The sequence below is a fragment of the Oncorhynchus mykiss genome, chromosome 16, assembly GCF_013265735.2.
Source record: "Oncorhynchus mykiss isolate Arlee chromosome 16, USDA_OmykA_1.1, whole genome shotgun sequence".
Taxonomy (NCBI): Eukaryota; Metazoa; Chordata; class Actinopteri; order Salmoniformes; family Salmonidae; genus Oncorhynchus; species Oncorhynchus mykiss.
This window is the reverse complement of record NC_048580.1, coordinates 56,322,669-56,343,060: the sequence shown is the minus strand read 5'-3', so window position 1 is coordinate 56,343,060 and position 20,392 is coordinate 56,322,669. Positions and strand designations below refer to the sequence as shown.

Sequence of the window (20,392 nt, the reverse complement as noted above, 5' to 3'; positions counted from 1 at the left end):
TCGTTGACCTTGATGTGTCCATACACTCTTTTGTGAGGAAATCCTTCACCTTGAGATGTCTTTTGTCACTACCTACAGAGCCTATATCCCATTACACTTCAAATGTCGATACGTAGCGTTTGGTAGATGTACATAGCTTTGTTTTACAACAGTGACACTGAAGCTGTGTATGAATGTGGAGATACAGTATTAACCCTGTCTACACTTGTGCCTCATTTTCACCTTTTATTACTTCTCCTCTTTTGTCCACAGATGAGAAAAGACTAAACAAAATTCAAAGAGAGAAAGATTCTCATTAACCGCCTTACCCCATATTCATAACAGGATCCACCGTTACTATGCAACCTAGTGAACAACCATTGTATAATTCACCCTTTGTATTTGTCAGTTTCACCCCTGGTTAGCATCAACTTTGATCTGCCTCCATGCTGATATAGTTTCCCCACCGTAGCTGCTCCACACCTCTCTCTCAACCTCCCCTGGAGCCAAAGACAGGCCCAGAATAAGAATCAGCTCCTCTCTCATCTCAGTGCCTGGCGAGGCTGTCTCCAAACTCTGTGTTTCCCTTGCACAGACTATAGTACATTTTGAGAGGCCTGATAGGAAGAGTGTTACAGTACAGTGACATTGATACTCTGACAAACCCTGCAAAAGCCATCAACTTACTGTCACCTATACTAATTTTATGCCTTGCTGTTCCTGCCTGCTTGTGTGTGTGTCCTATGTGGGAGTGGCTGTGGGATTGTGGATCCAAATGGCAGATACAACAAATCATCCCTCAATTAGTTCATCCCGATAAAATTACACTCAATCACAGAGAGAGCCATTCTCTTTTTAAAATCTGCTGACTACAGTGCAGAGACAGTAGGCAGAGGGTGGGGGTGGAGGGAATGGGGCATGTGGCTTTTAGTGAGATAGGGAGAGGAGGTCCCATGATTCTAGTGGCAGTGAGGGTAAAGCGGGAACAATAACTCCAAGGACAAATGGGGGAGAGGTGAGCGGCAACCAAGCATGAATTGGTTCTGAGAGAAACCCCTGCCATTCACTGACTGGAACCATCTCTACAGGCTCTACACTAACAGAGGGCTGATTAAATCTCACTTGGCAAAATAGAGCTGGGCTGTCTCTATTTCCCTCACCCTCCATCTGTCTCTACCACCTACCTGTTTCCTGATATTGCACATGAATGGGGAGCTAGAAGCCCTTCCAATATTAGGCGATACACAGTTAGGTGGCGATTTCCTTTTCTTTCATTGTTACCAAAGGCAGAGAAATATAGAAGGGGAATGCCACAAATTCATTCCAACAAACGTAGGCCTAATTAATTGATATTCTATTGATAGAATGTTTCCGTTCTGTTCTCCAGAGCATTGTAATAAGACTACTCAAAGGGAGTGTTCTTCTCTCAAAGGAAGGGGAACACAGATTATCAAACTATTGAACACATATCACACCCATTACCTAAAAATAATGAAATCTTCAAGTTAGTTGTGTGAGTGAGGGGCTGTGTTTACATACCAATTTGCTGAAAATTGCTCAAGACCCAGATTCCATGTACTGTTTGTTCCATTTAGATGGCAGACCAGGGATTAACAAAGCAAACTAGGGGCCAAACAGGCTGCATCTCATAATATAATGATTATTCTCTTGGGGATCTTCAATTAATACATGTGTAAAACCCTTTATATCTGGCCTACTGTATCCATAGGCTATGTGAGGTTGTTTACATGGGCCACTACATCGTTTACTTGACTGTATATATCAGAGAGCAACAGACTAGAGCAGTTTCTGATGTCTGGTTGAAAACACATTTAAGCAAGTTTGCCACCTTGTGTTTCAAAAGTGCATAACAGCTCAATGATTTACCACGCAGGCCATGATCAAATCAAATCAATGTTTATTTGTCACGTGCGCCAAATACAACAGGTAGACCTTACAGTGAAATTATTACTTATCTTGTACCAGTGTTTCTGGGGAGGTGTAATGAAAATGGTTTTAACACAATGCTGAAACCACTGACCTGGCAGTGTAGTGCCGGAGGAAAAACCTCTCCCTCAACGTCAGCAAGACCAAGGAGCTGATCATGGACTACAGGAAACGGCACGCCAACCGTCCACATTAACGGGCGGCAGTGGAGCAGGTAGACAGCTTCAAGTTCCTTGGTGTCCAAATCACTAAAGACTTAAAATGGTCCAAACACACAAAGCAGTCGTGAAGAAGGCGCGACAGTACCTCTTTCCTCTCATGAGGTTGAAACAGTTTGGCATGGGCCCTCAAATCATGAAAAGGTTATACAGCTGTACCATTGAGAGCATATTGACTGACTGCATCACTGCTTGGTATGGCAATAGCACCGCCCTCGATATTCAGACGTTGTGGAAGAAAGACCCGGAAAAACTTCAAAGACCTAAACCACCCAAGCCAAATACTATTTTTTCTGTTGCCACATGGCAAGAGGTACCAGTGCATCAAGTATGACACCAACAGGCTTTTGAGCAGCTTTTATTCCCAAGCAATATGACTGAAAAATATTGAACAAAATAGCTACACGGACAGAGTTGACCTTGTATATTTATTGACCTTTTCTTTAAATACTTGCACTATATTTTTGTCCATTAAAATAACATCAAATTGATCAGAAATACAGTGTGGACATTGTTAATGTTGTAAATGACTATTGTAGATGGAAACGGCTGATTTTTTAATGGAATATCTACATAGACTTACAAAGGCCCATTATCAGCAACCATCACTCCTGTGTTCCAATGGTACGTTGTGTTAGCTAATCCAAGTTTATCATTTTAAAAGGCTAATTGATCATTAGAAAACCCTTTTGCAATTATGTTAGCACAGCTGAAAAGTGTTGTTCTGATTAAGGAAGCAATAAAACTGGCCCTCTTTAGACTAGTTGATTATCTGGAGCATCAGCATTTGTGGGTTCGATTACAGGCTCAAAATGGCCAGAAACAAATAACTTTCTTCTGAAACTCGTCAGTCTATTCTTGTTCTGAGAAATGAAGGCTATTCCATGTGAGAAATTGCCAAGAAACTGAATCTCGTACAACGCCTTCACAGAACAGCACAAACTGGCCCTAACCAGAATAGAAAGAGGAGTGGGAGGCCCCGGTGCACAACTGAGCCAGAGGACAAATACATTAGAGTGTCTAGTTTGAGAAACAGATGCCTCTCCAACTGGCAGCTTCATTAAATACTACCTGCAAAACATCAGTCTCAGCGTTAACAGTGAAGAGGCGACAAAACAAGCACATTTCTAAGTGACTCCAAACTTTTGAACGGTAGTGTATCTAACTCCATCACATCAGTATCCTTTCCCATGTAAATATGGTATTGGAACTGACTTTTTAAATATTTCCTGTAAATAGTATGCTTACCTACTTACTTTATTGTGTATTTGTTATTCTTATTTCTCATGTTTTTTTCTAGTAATATTGTTATTGATTGCATTGTTGCAAGAAAGGCATTTCACTGTACTTGTACTTGGGCATGCGACATTGAAATGTGAAACTACTGTATGAGGTATGGATGAACTCCACTGTTCAACGACCCCGGTTATTTTACACCTGTGCGCTAAACTCAGAAACTACAATTCCCAAACTCTGAATCCGCTGTTAATTTCCTGTGGCGTCGTATAAACTGTAACTCAGTAAAAATGTGTAAATTGTTGCATGTTGCGTTGACATGTTTGTTCAGTATAGTTATGGAGAGCCCAATATTGGACTAAAGGAGCCTCTCTAAAATGACTTTAGTCCAAGGACCTCAGCCACATGTTCTGTTTAAAGGGTCAATTAGCTCTGGAAGCTAATCGGTCCATCTAAACGTGAACCGATTCTCAATTGTTCTACGGTTCTAGAAACAAATCCATCTACTTTCATATCACAAAAATATTTTCACAAATGCAAAATACACACTTACTGTGTACACTGTTTTAAAACCGTTTTAGCCGACAGTCTTTTTCAGTCACAACGTGTTTGTGGCGTCTCTTCCGTTTACACACAGGTGTTCGTAGACGCGTATAGCTAATTAACACAGATAGTCCACACGGTCTTACGTCAGTTTTCCCTAAACAAGCGCTGCAATATGTAAATATGGCCGTGTGTGAACCCTAACCCTATAAAGCTGTGTATCAATTTAACCTTTTGTTTTTTTGGAAATAATTTCTAGCCGATATGAAGATATGCTTCCAAAACCATATCACAAGCGATGCGTGTTACTGTTCAGACCAAGCATCACGGCTTTAACATAACTCCCTACAGAAGACTCCTTTGTCCAATGCCTCGTATGTGTAATGTAATGGAACTGAGAGTCATGATCAAGGGCTAGTCGTGGAGTGTGATTTATTCCATCACTAAACACTTAACTAAAATTATCATTGTATTTGATGATTAGCTAGTTGATAGGATGATGGTAACACCATTAGGTGTCGGACATGAAATCGATTAAAGGAAGACAATAAGAAGTTCATGGGGGTTGGTGACCTAATACACTGAGACAATGGCAACATGGACTTGAGGACCTACAACTCAGAACTCCTTCTTTCCTCTCAGATGGCTGGTGAATCGACCGACAAGAAGAACCATGCAGCAGAGACCTCAGGAGTCAAGGATAAGGAGCGGAAATGCAAAGGCTCCCCATCCATGGACCGGAAACCACGCCAACGCTCTCGTGAACGCAACCGATCCAAATCAGCAGAAAGGTTTGAATGATGCATTGCTGGTAGTGGGTGCATGCGAACAAGTAGCCAGAATCCTCTCGACCTTTTGGTTGAAGTGAGTAGATGTTCACCACGATATGGCTTGAAAAACTGTCAACTATTCTGTCTAGCGAACAATGTCTGGTATCTGGTATCTTCCCACTGTATGTGAAAGGTGTTCAGTGGGTTTCTAAAAATGTGTATCACAAGTTGGTAATATTTCTATGTATCTGACCTTTCTTTCCCCTCCAGAGATCGCCGTCTGAAGGACAAGGAGAGCGAGAAGGAGCATGACCGGGACAAGGACAGAGAGAGGGGTCGCAAGGACATTCACCGCAGAGACAAAAACCACAGTAAGAAATCCAGGTGTGTAGGCTTGAGTCAGACTGCTGTTTAAGTCACAGGGTGACTATTGGGTGCAGGCCTGAGCAGATTACAAGATCACCCAGAGACGCTAACTTCTGTAGGCGTTATAAAGATCTGATATTCTCAGCAGAATGTGTGTATCTGGAACACTCACGCTTTGTGTCTTAAAACGTCCCTCACATAATATGCAGAGCCATTATCAGAGCTTTTTTCTTCACCTTTTCAACTTGAGTGGTTGCGTCTCCTTACAGAAGCGTCTCCCCCAAGTCCAAGGACAGGATAAAGAGGGAGAAGGATTTGAAAAAAGAGGAAGATGATGAGAAAAAGAAGAAAGGAAAGGTTAGACAAGGGAATAGTCTCTCCAAAGCCAAGCTAGCTACCACTTAGTTATGTATCTTGAGTTGTGATGGCGACTCTCTCTTAGGTACAGCCACTCTCTCTAGAAGAGCTTCTAGCTTCTAGCTTCTAGCTTCTTTTAAAACCTCTTTCCCTTTATTTCTCTCCCCCTCTTTCTTTTTTTCTCTCAGCCCAAGTTCCTGTCCAAGGCAGAGCGTGAGGCGGAGGCTCTGAAAAGGAGGCAGCAGCAGACTGAGGAGAGGAAGAACACTATCGATGAGGACAGGAAAAAGAGGAGGATTTTCCAGGACATCGGGAGGAAGATGATGGGTGAGTAGGAGGGGCTTGGGGTTAGTCAGGAGGAAGATGATGTGTGAGTAGGAGGGGCTTGGGGTTAGTCAGGAGGAAGGTGATGGGTGAGTAGGAGGGGCTTGGGGTTAGTCAGGAGGAAGGTGATGGGTGAGTAGGAGGGGCTTGGGGTTAGTCAGGAGGAAGGTGATGGGTGAGTAGGAGGGGCTTGGGGTTGGTCAGGAGGAAGGTGATGGGTGAGTAGGAGGGGCTTGGGGTTAGTCAGGAGGAAGGTGATGGGTGAGTAGGAGGGGCTTGGGGTTAGTCAGGAGGAAGGTGATGGGTGAGTAGGAGGGGCTTGGGGTTAGTCAGGAGGAAGGTGATGGGTGAGTAGGAGGGGCTTGGGTTGGTCAGGAGGAAGGTGATGGGTGAGTAGGAGGGGCTTGGGGTTAGTCAGGAGGAAGGTGATGGGTGAGTAGGAGGGGCTTGGGGTTAGTCAGGAGGAAGGTGATGGGTGAGTTGGAGGTGGAAAGTCAGGTTGCAACATTCTGAAAGTTGCTGACAGAAATGTATTCTAAAGAGCTTAAATGATTCCCTATTCTACATGACAGAGAAGCATGTCTATTCTACATCATGTATTTCTATCTGAACGTTCAGTAATGTTGCACCCCACTGAACACAGCATAGGTCTCTGGTATCATACTGTTTGACACTTATTGTGAGCCCAGAGGTTTGTCTGTCCGTTTCCCGGAGGACCCCCAGAAAAGGGACAGATGAGAACGGAGAGAGAGGATGGAGCGTGAGAACAACGGGGATCAAGCGGACGACGGAAGACAGAAGATCAGAGAGAGGAAAGATAAGGGCAAGGAGCTCCAGGCCATCAAGGTTAGTCTGGAGATTGAGGTTCTACCTTGGGCCGGCTTCAGGAACACAGGCTAAGTCCATTTATTGGTTGTATTCATTCGTGCACACTAGCAAAACATTTTGCAACAAAACATTAAAACAAAGTTTCTTATTGAACAATGTAATGTAGTCCCACCCTGTTTGTCTTTTTTCATGTGTTGGGTGCCTAGTGAATACGACCCTGGACTAAAAATCATTCTCAGTGGGGATTCTCTGATTTAGTTAAATCACAAGCTTTGATATGGTTGGTTGAACTAAGTGTTTGAGCAGGTGTACTGTGCCTTCTCACATCTGTCTGTCTCTGTCCAACCAGGAGCGGGACTAAGAAGCGCTGGCGGACACGCCACCTGAACGACAGAAAGTTTGTCTTTGAGGGGGACGCCTCTGAAGACACTTCTACCGACTACAACCCCATGTGATTCTGCATATAAACGCTGGGACGATAAAGTCACAGTTTCACAAACATGGTGTTATAGATATCCTTTTTTGGTTACGTCCATGGTGGGGTAACACCTGGTTACAACCTTTAATCACTTTGCTCCTTAAATAGATATTTGGCTTTCAACTGCTCTCTTCTCTCTCCCCAACTTCTCTCCCTCTCTGCCTCTGTCTCAGTTATAAGGAGAAGCACCAGGTCCAGCTGTATGGGCGCGGCTTCATAGCTGGTATTGACCTGAAGCAGCAGAAGAGAGATCCGTCACATTTCTACGTGAACATGATGGAGACGAGACGCACACTGGAGGAACAGGAGGAGTGAGTCACACACACAATAACACACCTGACAAACTACCATGCTCTCTAACACATCAAATATATATCTTTAATTTACAGAAACAGCTAAAAACCGATTCATTGTCGCCCTCTAATCTCTGCCCTCCCCTCCTGCTTATCAGGGTGCGGCTGAAGAAGGTGTGGAAGAAGGAGGCCAAGCAGTGGTGGGATGACAGACACTGGTCCCAGAAGAAGCTTGAGGAGATGGCGGACAGGGACGGGCGTATCTTCAGGGAGGATTACAGTATCCCCACAAAGGGTGGCAAGATCCCCCACCCCATCAGGAACTGGAAGGAGTACAACCTGCCCCCACACATCGTGGAGGTCATTGACAACTGTGGCTACAAGCTCAGCTGTGAAGACTTCAGATGCACACACACAGACACACACGTACCCAGTCCTGAACTAGTTACGGCCACTAGCCGGCTACCACCCGGTTACTCAACCCTGCACCTTAGACTGCTGCCCTAAGTACGTAGACATGGAACACTGGTCACTTTAATAATGTTCACATACTGTTTTACCCATTTCATACGTGTATATACTGTTTTCTAGTCAAGTCCATCCTATTCAACTATTGTTGTACAATACTATTATATCCATGTATTCTCCAGCAAAGTATATATTCTATCCATGTACTGCAATGTCTCTACATCCCATCATATACATATATGTATTTATATTCTGGACTCTGACATTGCTCGTCCTAATATTTCTATATTAATTCCATTATTTTACTTTTTAGATTTGTGTGAATTGTTAGATATTACAGCACTGTTGGAGCTAGGAACACAACATTTTGCTACACCCGCAATAACATCTGCTAAATATGTGTATGTGACCAATAAAACTTGGGTCTTTCCCTGATCAGCACTGAAGCCAGTACTTGCTGTATTAAAATGTTTCCCTTGTTACCCAGGATCCAACGCCTATCCAGAGACAAGCTATATCCATTGGCCTACAGAACCGTGACATCATCGGCGTGGCTGAGACTGGTAGCGGTAAAACAGCTGCTTTCCTCATCCCTCTATTGGTCTGGATCACTACCCTGCCCAAGGATGAAAGGTGAGGCCACCTCCCCAGCCAGAGTGTTATCCCTCACTACTCTGCCAAGAGTTGCATGTCCTTCTATCGAACCACATCTTCTCAACTCAGCTTTCCCCTGTTAATGTAGGATGGAGGACTCGGACCAGGGTCCGTATGCAGTGATCCTGGCCCCCACCCGTGAGCTGGCCCAGCAGATCGAGGAGGAGACCCTTAAGTTTGGTAAACCTCTGGGGATCTGCACCGTGGCCGTCATCGGAGGTATCTCCAGGGAGGACCAGGGCTTCCGCCTCCGGATGGGCTGCGAGGTCAGACACTAGAAAACACGGGCGCACACACACATGCACAATAATAATGCCAATATGAAGACGCATGCATGTGATGTCTGAGTAAATATGTTTTTGTTTGTGTGTTCCAGATAGTGATAGCCACCCCGGGTCATCTGATAGACGTAGTGGAGAACAGATACCTGGTCCTGGGCCACTGTACCTACGTGGTACTGGACAAGGCTGACCCCATGATAGACATAGGCTTCAAGCCTGACGTCCAGAATATCCTGGAGTACATCCCTGTGACCAATCAGAAACTAGACACGGACGAGGCAGAGGACCCAGAGAAAATGAAGATGAACTTCGAGATGGGAAAACACAAGTACAGACAGGTAACAGATTGTTCCACACATTCAGCCACAGTAGGTGATGTACAGTGCCTTGCGAAAGTATTCGGCCCCCTTGAACTTTGCGACCTTTTGCCACATTTCAGGCTTCAAACATAAAGATATAAAACTGTATTTTTTTGTGAAGAATCAACAACAAGTGGGACACAATCATGAAGTGGAACGACATTTATTGGATATTTCAAACTTTTTTAACAAATCAAAAACTGACAAATTGGGCGTGCAAAATTATTCAGCCCCTTTACTTTCAGTGCAGCAAACTCTCTCCAGAAGTTCAGTGAGGATCTCTGAATTATCCAATGTTGACCTAAATGACTAATGATGATAAATACAATCCACCTGTGTGTAATCAAGTCTCCGTATAAATGCACCTGCACTGTGATAGTCTCAGAGGTCCGTCAAAAGCGCAGAGAGCATCATGAAGAACAAGGAACACACCAGGCAGGACCGAGATATTGTTGTGAAGAAGTTTAAAGCTGGATTTGGATACAAAAATATTTCCCAAGCTTTAAACATCCCAAGGAGCACTGTGCAAGCGATAATATTGAAATGGAAGGAGTATCAGACCACTGCAAATCTACCAAGACCTGGCCGTCCCTCTAAACTTTCAGCTCATACAAGGAAAAGACTGATCAGAGATGCAGCCAAGAGGCCCATGATCACTCTGGATGAACTGCAGAGATCTACAGCTGAGGTGGGAGACTCTGTCCATAGGACAACAATCAGTCGTATATTGCACAAATCTGGCCTTTATGGAAGAGTGGCAAGAAGAAAGCCATTTCTTAAAGATATCCTATAAAAAGTGTTGTTTAAAGTTTGCGTAAAAGCAACACAGCTGAACACACCATCCCCACTGTCAAACATGGTGGTGGCAGCATCATGGTTTGGGCCTGCTTTTCTTCAGCAGGGACAGGGAAGATGGTTAAAATTGATGGGAAGATGGATGGAGCCAAATTGTTGATTCTTCACAAAAAAATACAGTTTTATATCTTTATGTTTGAAGCCTGAAATGTGGCAAAAGGTCGCAAAGTTCAAGGGGGCCGAATACTTTCGCAAGGCACTGTAGCTGTCTGCTTTAACTACAGGAGAATTGAGGGGTTCTGATGTCTGTCTGGGGAGGGAAGGTATGGATCATCATGTGAGCTCCAAGTCTACACATATTTCAAAGAGCCACAGTAACCAAACAAAAGCTGGCCCTAAACACCAACAGAGAAAAGTGATAGTGTGATGTCATTGTGTATTTAATTTTTATTTTATTCATTTGAGTTAACCGTGTTAAGCCAGTAAAGAAAATTGGCTAAAGAGACCAATACATTGAATACCTGGTAGATGTGATGTGTTCTTTCTTCAGTCAGCTGGGTATGATGAGTATATTGGAATGTGATGTTTGCTACATTGACATATATATGAAGTGAATAAAACCAACTTCGACACCTTAAAAAAAACTAACAGTTCATAACCCAACAAAGGTTCTGATATCAACATCATGGACAAGATCGGTGTCCTAACAACAATAACATTCAAGAAAGCACAGCAGCAGTACGTAAAAGTACATAAAATGTCATGTTTATCTCACTTAGTCGTATTTTACTTAGCATTTTTAAAAGGAATTCTTAAATGGAAAGCATGCTTTACAGCATCAGGCTGGAAATGTCTTGTTCACGCTAGCACACTGTGATAGATAATACATGGTTATATTTAGTGCAGCTATTGCATTACAAAGCAACCATCAACAAATCAATTAGTGCAATTTTTTTCTACTTACACACAGTGGAAGTCCAAATAGGCTAAGGCGTTTTATTGCATACAGAATGTAAGACAGAGGAAACTGTAACCCTTTAAAAAAAAATGTGCTTCATAAATAAACAGTTTATTTTGTATTTATTTTGATCAATTACTACATTGGTCTGCTTTGTAAATCATGTTCCGCCAAAGTACAGTGAAAGTAGCTTAGTGACCTAAGACATGCAAGTCATCACTCACACACACACACACACACGAGGTCAAGGAGGTAGTAGGAATAAATAAATAAGATCCAAACTGTGCTCAATGGAACACATTTGATTCTAAAGTAAAACCTTTTTTTGGAAATCAGTTTATCATTAAAAGAGAATTCTAGGGAAGGTACTGAACTGTTATTTCTTCCTTTTTCTTGGGAATGCAAAGTGTTGACACCTGTATCCACATTACTCATTCATTTCATGTTGAGTGAAAGATCAAATTCAATAGATTATTCTGTCAGGTTATTCCATATTTGAGATGCTTTCTGTTTTTTAAAAGGTTAATAGTGGTGTTTGATTTGTAACTTGGAAGAGTGACTCAATGCTTTTTACAAACAGAGAATTGTCCATAACGACAAGAATATTACTAAGAAAGAACAAGGAGAATCAGAATCGATGCATTAATAAAGTATAGAAAAACTGCAGAAAAACAAGTTTCATGCAACACTTGCATAGATTTTCTTTCAGATTTTTTCAATCATGCTGTAATTTTTAAAAACAAATACCGAACTCTAGATAAAGTTACCTATTAGACATGGAAGTAGTAGACCAGTTCGTCCCAGACATGGTCCGCATGGATCCCTGTTCATGCAGGTCTTTGTTCCACAATATCCCCAACTGATATGTTCATAGACTAACCATGCAGGTATATGACATCATTGCTGTGTTTACACAGGCAGCCCAATTCTGATATTTTTTCCAATCACATATCTTTTTCAGAGCTGATCTGATTGGTCAAAATACCAATTAGTGAAAAAAAGATCAGTATTGGGCTGCATGTGTAAACGCTTCCCATGTGACAGTTGCTACAGCTGTGAGTCCTTTTGAAATGAAAGAGAAATACGGAAGCCACAAGTTCCACACGTGATTAGCCAATAAATGAAGTGATCAGTTGAGCACGGACAAGTGATGGTTAGAACAAAATCCTGCCTGTACAGGGAGACTTGAGGATCTGCTTTGTGAATCACTGAGGTTGACAGTAAAACGGCAGTACACATACAGTATAGAGACAGTGAAAACAAAGGGGTGTGACAAACACTTCCAAACAGCCTGAATAGGTTATACTTGGTATGAGGTGCTGTATTCCTTGTCTTGTGTGGATGCTACAATCAAAAATGTGTTACAATCAACTGGAGGACAATCAGTGGAAGGAGAGAGATCAGCCCACAACTAGGGGGCTGAGAGCAGTGCAAAGGCATGCAATATTAAACTCTTTGATGCCTGTGTGTGTGTGTGTGTGCGCATGCCTGTGTGTATGCAGTAAGAGTAATATTGATTTGTCACATTCTCTTCATAACACATGGGGATATTCTATGTGTGATATCTGTAATGACAGAAACAAGACATGAATATACTGCGTCTTTATGATGCTGACACATATATTTATAAACATCCTTTTTTCAGGACCCTGTCTTTCAAAGATAATTCGTAAAAAACCAAATAACTTCACAGATCTTCATTGTAAAGGGTTTAAACACTGTTTCCCATGCTTGTTCAATGAACCATAAACAATTAATGAACATGCACCTGCGGAACGGTCGTTCCGAACGGTCAGTTGATGTTGAGATGTGTCTGTTACTTGAACTGTGTGAAGCATTTATTTGGCCTGCAATCTGAGGTGCAGTTAACTCAGTTAACTTATCTGTGATTTTGCAGAAATACTCATAATAAACATTGATAAAAGATACAACTGTTATTCACAGAATTAAAGAGTTAACTTATCCTCTGCAACAGAGGTAACTCTGGGTCTTCCTTTCCTGTGGCGGTCCTCATGAGAGCCAGTTTCATCATAGCGCTTGATGGTTTTTGCGACGGCACTTGAAGAAACTTTCAACTTTCTTGAATGTTCCAGATTGACTGACCTTCATGTCTTAAAGTAATGATGCACTGTCATTTCACTTTGCCTATTTGAGCTGTTCTTGACAAAATATGGAATTGGTCTTTTGCCAGGGCTATCTTCTGTTTACCACCCCTACCTTGTCACAACACAACTGATTGGCTCAAATGCATTAAGAAGGAAAGAAATTCCACAAATGTACTTTTAACAAGGCACACCTGTTAATTAAATTGCACTACCTCATGAAGCTGGTTGAGCGAATGCCAAGAGTGTGCAGAGCTGTCATCAAGGCAAAGGGTGACTACTTTGAAGAATCTCAAATATAGAATATATTTTGATTTGCAACTTGCAGACTTGTTTACGTGTTGCTGTGCGTTTTGTTGCTAACCTTACTTTGCTACCTGACAACTTTACGTTTTTTTTCTTTTTAATTACCGTTTATATTTTTCGTTTTTTCCTCGCTCAACTTTTTTTTCATTCAACTTTTTCACTCCGGACTCTTTATCTGGACATGGTTCATCAGGACTTCCAACAGCCGAAGCTAAGTAGTAACATTAACATGATGATAATTGCAGTAGCTGTACTCATAATATACAGGAGAACAATCGCCTTATGGCGAGGATAGCTGTGCTGCAAGCCCAGCTTCAGACGCAATCGTTAGGCAAGGGTAATTTAAGTGTAGGAAAGGATGAAACAGCGTCTGTGCCACCAGTAAGTACAGATAGTAACGTTAGTATAAATCCCCCCGCACGGTCCCCGCAGCCGGACAACTTTCTCATGGCTTCTGGAGGGAAATGCTGTAGGAATGCTCAACCGGTGTCAACCAGCCGACAGAAACTTTCAACCGGTTTTCCCCATTAAGCAGCTGTCACTTCCTGACCTTAGTTCCTTTTTTATGTCTCTATTTTAGTTTGGTCAAGGCGTGAGTTGGGGTGGGCATTCTATGTGTTGTGTTCTATGTTTTCTATTTCTATGTGTTTGGCCTGGTATGGTTCCCAATCAGAGGCAGCTGGCTATCGTTGTCTCTGATTGAGAACCATACTTAGGCAGCCTGTTCTCCCACTATGGGTTGTGGGTAGTTATTTTCTGTTTAGTATGTTTGTTGCACCTTACAGAACTGTTCGTCTGTCGGTTTGTTGTTTTTGTTCAGTATTCATCTTTATTAAAATTATTTTGAATACGTACCACGCTGCACTTTGGTCCTCTTCTCCTTCTCCCGACGACAATCGTTACAGCAGCGAGTCGGAGTCTGAGGCCGAGCCTTTACCTGTCTCTACTCCTCCCGTTACGGGGTCTGAAACACCGAAGCTTCCCACCATTAGCTCTGACAAATTGAAAACCCTAGTCATTGGCGACTCCATTACCCGCAGTATTAGACTTAAAACTAATCATCCAGCGATCATACACTGTTTACCAGGAGGCAGGGCTACCGACGTTAAGGCTAATCTGAAGATGATGCTGGCTAAAATAAATCTGGCGAGTGTAGAGAGTATAGAGATATTGTTATCCACGTCGGCACCAACGATGTTAGGATGAAACAGTCAGAGGTCACCAAGCGCAACATAGCTTCAGCGTGTAAATCAGCTAGAAAGATGTGTCGGCGGCCTCCCGGGTGGCGCAGTGGTTAAGGGCGCTGTACTGCAGCGCCAGCTGTGCCATCAGAGACTCTGGGTTCGCGCCCAGGCTCTGGCGTAACCGGCCGCGCCCGGGAGGTCCGTGGTGCGACGCACAATTGGCCTAGCTTCGCCCGGGTTATGGAGGGGTTGGCCGGTAGGGATGTCCTTGTCTCATCCGCACCAGCGACTCCTGTGGCGGGCCGGGCGCAGTGCGCGTTAAGCAAGGTTGCCAGGTGCATGGTGTTTCCTCCGACACATTGGTGCGGCTGGCTTCCAGGTTGGATGCGCGCTGTGTTAAGAAGCAGCTTGGTTGGGTTGTGTATCGGAGGACGCATGACTTTCAACCTTCGTCTCTCCTGAGCCCGTACGGGAGTTGTAGCGATGAGACAAGATAGTAGCTACTAAAACAATTGGATACCACGAAATTGGGGAGAAAAATGGGGTAAAATTCACAAAAAAAAGAAAAAAAAAGAAAAGAAAAAAGAAAGATGTGTCGGCATCGAGTAATTGTCTCAGGCCCCCTCCCAGTTAGGGGGAGTGATGAGCTCTACAGCAGAGTCTCACAACTCAATTGCTGGTTGAAAACTGTTTTCTGCCCCTCCTAAATTTGTAGATAATTGGCCCTCTTTCTGGGACTGCTGAGGAGTGACCGACTCCATCCTAGCTGGAGGGGTGCTCTCATCTTATCTACCAACATAGACAGGGCTCTAACTCCTCTAGCTCCACAAGGAAATAGGGCGCAGGCCAGGCAGCAGGCTGTTAGCCAGCCTGCCAGCTTAGTGGAGTCTGCCACTAGCACAGTCAGTGTAGTCAGCTCAGCTATCCCCAGTGAGACCGTGTCTGTGCCTCGACCTAGGTTGGACAAAACTAAACATGGCGGTGTACGCCTTAGCAATCTCACTAGGATAAAGACCTCCTCCATTCCTGACATTATTGAAAGAGACCGCGATACCTCACATCTCAAAATAGGGCTGCTTAATGTTAGATCCCTTACTTCAAAGGCAGTTATAGTCAATGAACTAATCACTGATCATAATCTTGATGTGATTGGCCTGACTGAAACATGGCTTGAGCCTGATGAATTTACTGTGTTAAATGAGGCCTCACCTCCTGGTTACACTAGTGACCATATCCCCCGTGCATCCCGCAAAGGCGGAGGTGTTGCTAACATTTACGATAGCAAATTTCAATTTACCCCAAAAAATATGGCGTTTTTGTCTTTTGAGCTTCTAGTCATGAAATCTATGCAGCCTACTCAATCACTTTTTATAGCTACTGTTTACAGGCCTCCTGGGCCATATACAGCGTTCCTCATTGAGTTCTCATGTCTCTGGACCTACTCACTGTCACAGTCATACTCTGGACCTAGTTTTGTCCCATGGAATAAATGTTGTGAATCTTAATGTTTTTCCTCATAATCCTGGACTATCGGACCACCATTTTATTACGTTTGCAAATGCAACAAATAGTCTGCTCAGACCCCAACCAAGGAGCATCAAAAGTCGTGCCATAAATTCCCAGACAACACAAAGATTCCTTGATGCCCTTCCAGACTCCCTCTGTCTACCCAAGGATGTCAGAGGACAAAAATCAGTTAACCACCTAACTGAGGAACTCAATTGAACCTTGCGCAATACCCTAGATGCAGTTGCACCCCTAAAAACTAAAAACATTTGTCATAAGAAACTAGCTCCCTGGTATACAGAAAATACCCGAGCTCTGAAGCAAGCTTCCAGAAAATTGGAACGGAAATGGCGCCACACCAAACTGGAAGTCTTCCGACTAGCTTGGAAAGACAGTACCGTGCAGTATCGAAGAGCCCTCACTGCTGCTCGATCATCCTATTTTTCCAATTTAATTTAGGAAAATGAGAACAATCCGAAATTTCTTTTTGATACTGTCGCAAAGCTAACTAAAAAGCAGCATTCCCCAAGTGAGGATGGCTTTCACTTCAGCAGTAATAAATTCATGAACTTATTTGAGGAAAAGATCATTATCATTAGAAAGCAAATTACGGACTCCTCTTTAAATCTGTGTATTCCTTCAAAGCTCAGTTGTCCTGAGTCTGCCAAACCTTGACCCAGAAAATATAAAAAAACTATCGGCCTATATCGAATCTTCCATTCCTCTCAAACATTTTTGAAAAAGCGGTTGCGCAGCAACTCACTGCCTTCCTGAAGACAAACAATGTATACGAAATGCTTCAGTCTGGTTTTAGACCCTATCGTAGCACTGAGACTGCACTTGTGAAGGTGGTAAATTACCTTTTAATGGCATCAGACTGAGGCTCTTCATCTGTCCTCGTGCTCTTAGACCTTAGTGCTGTTTTTGATACCATCGATCACCACATTCTTTTGGAGATTGGAAACCCAAATTGGTCTACACGGACAAGTTATGGCCTGGTTTAGATTTTTTCTGTCAGAAATATATCAGTTTGTCTCTGTGAATGGTTTGTCCTCTGACAAATCAACTGTACATTTCAGTGTTCCTCAAGGTTCCGTTTTAGGACCACTATTGTTTTCACTATATATTTTACCTCTTGGGGATGTCATTCGAAAACATAATGTTAACTTTCACTGTAATGCGGATGACACACAGCTGTACATTTCAATGAAACACGGTGAAGCCCCAAAATTGCCCTCGCTAGAAGCCTGTGTCTCAGACATAAGGAAGTGAATGGCTGCAAACTTTCCACTTTTAAACTCGGACAAAACAGAGATGCTTGTTCTAGGTCCCAAGAAACAAAGAGATCTTCTGTTGAATCTGACAATTAATCTTGATGGTTGTACAGTCGTCTCAAATAAAACTGTGAAGGACCTATGGACCTTGATCTCTCTTTTGACGAACATCTAAAGACTGTTTCAAGGACAGCTTTTTTCCATCTACGTAACACTGCAATAATCAGAAACTTTCTGTCCAAAAATGATGCAGAAAAATTAATCCATGCTTTTGTTACTTCTAGGTTAGACTACAGCAATGCTCTACTTTCCGGCCACCCGGATAAAGCACTAAATAAACTTCAGTTAGTGCTAAATACGGCTGCTAGAATCCTTACTAGAACCAAAACATTTGATCACATTACTCCAGTGCTAGCCTCCCTACACTGGCTTCCTGTTAAGGCAAGGGCTGATTTCAAGGTTTTACTGCTAATCTGCAAAGCATTAAATGGGCTTGCTCCTGCCTATCTTTCTGATTTGGTCCTGCCGTACATACCTACACGTACGCTACGGTCACAAGATGCAGGCCTCCTAATTTTCCCTAGAATTTCTAAGCAAGCAGCTGGAGGCAGGGCTTTCTCCTATAGAGCTCCATTTTTATGGAATGGTCTGCCTACCCATGGGAGAGACGCAGACTCGGTCTCAACCTTTAAGTCTTTTCTGAAGACTCATCTCTTCAGTGGGTCATATGATTGAGTGCAGTCTGGCCCAGGAGTGTGAAGGTAAACGGAAAGGCTCTGGAGCAACGAACCGCCCTTGCTGTCTCTGCCTGGCCGGTTCCCCTCTCTCCACTGGGATTCTCTGCCTCTAACCGTAATACAGGGGCTGAGTCACTGGCTTACTGGTGCTCTTTCATGCCGTCACTTGAGTGGGTTGAGTCACTGACGTGATCTTTCTGTCTGGGTTGGCGCCCCCCCTTGGGTTGTGTCGTGGCGGAGATCTTTGTGGGTTATACTCAGCCTTGTCTCAGGATGGTAGGTTGGTGGTTGAAGATATCCCTCTAGTGGTGTGGGGGCTGTACTTTGGCAAAGTGGGTGGGGTTATATCCTTCCTGTTTGGCCCTGTCTGGGGGTATCATCGGATGGGGCCACAGTGTCTCCTGACCCCTCCTGTCTCAGCCTCCAGTATTCATGCTGCAGTAGTTTATGTGTCAGGGGGCTAGGGTCAGTTTGTTATATCTGGAGTATTTCTCCTGTCTTATCCGGTGTCCTGTGTGAATTTAAGTATGCTCTCTCTAATTCTCTCTTTCTCTCTGAGGACCTGAGCCCTAGGACCATGCCTCAGGACTACCTGGCATGATGACTACTTGCTGCTACTTGCTGCTACTCTTAATGATCGCCTATGAAAATCCAACTGACATTTACTCCTGAGGTGCTGACTTGCTGCACCCTCGACTACTACTGTGATTATTATTATTTGACAATGCTGGTCATTTATGAACAGTTGAACATCTTGGCCATGTTCTGTTATAATCTTCACCCGGCACAGCCAGAAGAGGACTGGCCACCCCTCATAGCCTGGTTCCTCTCTAGGTTTCTTCCTAGGTTTTGGCCTTTCTAGGGAGTTTTTCCTAGCCACCGTGTTTCTACACCTGCATTGCTTGCTGTTTGGGGTTTTAGGCTGGGTTTCTATACAGCACTTTGAGATATCAGCTGACGTACGAAGGGCTATATAAATACATTTGATTTGATTTGTTTAACACTTTTTTGGTTACTACATGAATCCATATGTGTCATTTCATAGTTTTGATGTCTTCACTATTATTCTACAATGTAGAAAATAGCAAAAATAAAGAAAAACCCTTGAATGAGTAGGTGTGTCCAAACTTTTGACTGATACTTTATATATAACCATGTAGATGTCTGCATACCTGTGTCTCTCCAAAAAAACATATTCTCAGTAAAAACAGTCTGGACTAAAAACATTTTTCTGAAATGAAGAACAAGTCCACACACTGACAAATCTAAATAAACGAAATAAAATATCAATAATACTTATTATAACCACATGCCCCTTCAATATATACATTACATTACATTCCGATGCATTAATAATTCCCATTGCAGGTTACTAAGAAGTAGACATTCCTACTTTTGTTGATCCAGAAAGAGCCTATGGTTCCTGCTCTGACCATAATGTGCAAATAGTCCTAAAGTAATCATATGCATAAATGCAATAATAAAGACACAAATGTCTTAGGGATTGAAGGCCAGTAAATCTGTTGTCCTACAATAGAGAAACCTTGCGTGAAGCAGCTTAAGGTTTGACTTGACCTACAGCCAGTAGTTATAGCCTACTACTGGCTTTCCATTGTAGAGGTGAGTAGACCTGTTGACATATAGCCTTTTATCTGATTAACATGACCCCAGCTAATCAGAATGAGTGAAACCAGAATACTGTAAGTGTGTGATTGTAGAAGGTGGCAATGTGCATAGCAGTAATTGTTTTCAGTAGTTGGAGTGAGTGGTGAGTGGTGGGAGCCATGGAGCACATGTGGGTGTCTTGCGGCCAAAGTTGTGTATATTATTGTATCTTATATAGCCTTGTAGTTTGGGTAAGGCTAGTGTATTCTGGGCCAGGGGTACATTAGCTATGTCAGTAGTTGTCTCTGGGCCAGGGGTACATTAGAGATGTCAGTAGTTGCCTGGGACCAGGGGTACATTAGATATGTCAGTAGTTGTTTCTGGGCCAGGGACGGCTGCGTTGGCGATTGTTGCGCTGGTTGTGCCACTGTTGGGCATCACGCTGGAGCAGCCTGTCCTGTGACTCATGCCCGTTGGCGCTGTGGACGCCCCCGTGGTGCCCGCGGTTTGGGGGATACCTGTCCCTGTAAGTTTGGGCATGGCAGGGAGACTCTAACTCAGTCTTCTTCTCCTCATCTAGCTCCTCTTCTAATCCCTCCACCAGCTCTTCCTCCTCCTCGTCCTCCTTGCCCTCCCAGAGACGTGGGCCCCCCTTAGGCCGTGGGACAGGGAGTCACTCCCGTCTTCAGACAGCATCAGGCTGTCCTGCTCCAGGGGGGTGTGGGCCTCCTCCCTTATCTCCTCCTCCTCACTTAGAGGTGGCAGGTGGATAAGAGATGAGATGAGAGTCAACATACTGTAGGTATTAGGGACTTTTTTGTGTG

At 43.4% G+C, this 20,392-nt stretch overlaps 1 pseudogene; it reads left to right on the top strand.

Annotated features, from left to right (window-relative positions):
• Window positions 1-4,520: 4,520 nt before the first annotated feature.
• Window positions 4,521-20,370, top strand: LOC110491118 (annotated as a pseudogene).
• Window positions 20,371-20,392: the final 22 nt, after the last annotated feature.